This window comes from Myotis davidii, unplaced genomic scaffold, assembly GCF_000327345.1.
Source record: "Myotis davidii unplaced genomic scaffold, ASM32734v1 scaffold3, whole genome shotgun sequence".
In the NCBI taxonomy this organism is placed as follows: domain Eukaryota; kingdom Metazoa; phylum Chordata; class Mammalia; order Chiroptera; family Vespertilionidae; genus Myotis; species Myotis davidii.
Window position 1 is genome coordinate 2,444,571 of NW_006295062.1, and position 241 is coordinate 2,444,811.

The following is a 241-nucleotide window of genomic DNA, read 5'->3' on the forward strand; positions in this document are numbered from 1 at the left end:
CCGAGCGGAAGGCGAGCTTCTCAACAGGTCCCATCATTTACGCAGAGAAAGCCGCGCCGGGGACAGCCCCTTGCCTTTGGGCTCGCCTGGCAGCAGCCCCCTCGCCCCCTCGCCCCAGAGTTTGTAGTTCACAAAGGGTAGGAGTCCTTTCTGGAATTTTCTTGTGGCCCTGGAGTGCCAATTTCTACCACTGTCTAAATATGAAAATCAAGAGAGAGAGGGAGAGAGAGAGAGAGAGAGA

The 241-nt window shown here is 55.6% G+C and overlaps 1 protein-coding gene across 1 annotated transcript in view; it reads left to right on the plus strand.

The window, feature by feature from the left end:
• INHBB (inhibin beta B) overlaps positions 1-241 on the plus strand; it is a 10,558-nt gene that overhangs the window by 5,279 nt on the left and 5,038 nt on the right. The gene's annotated exons all lie outside the window — the stretch shown is intronic.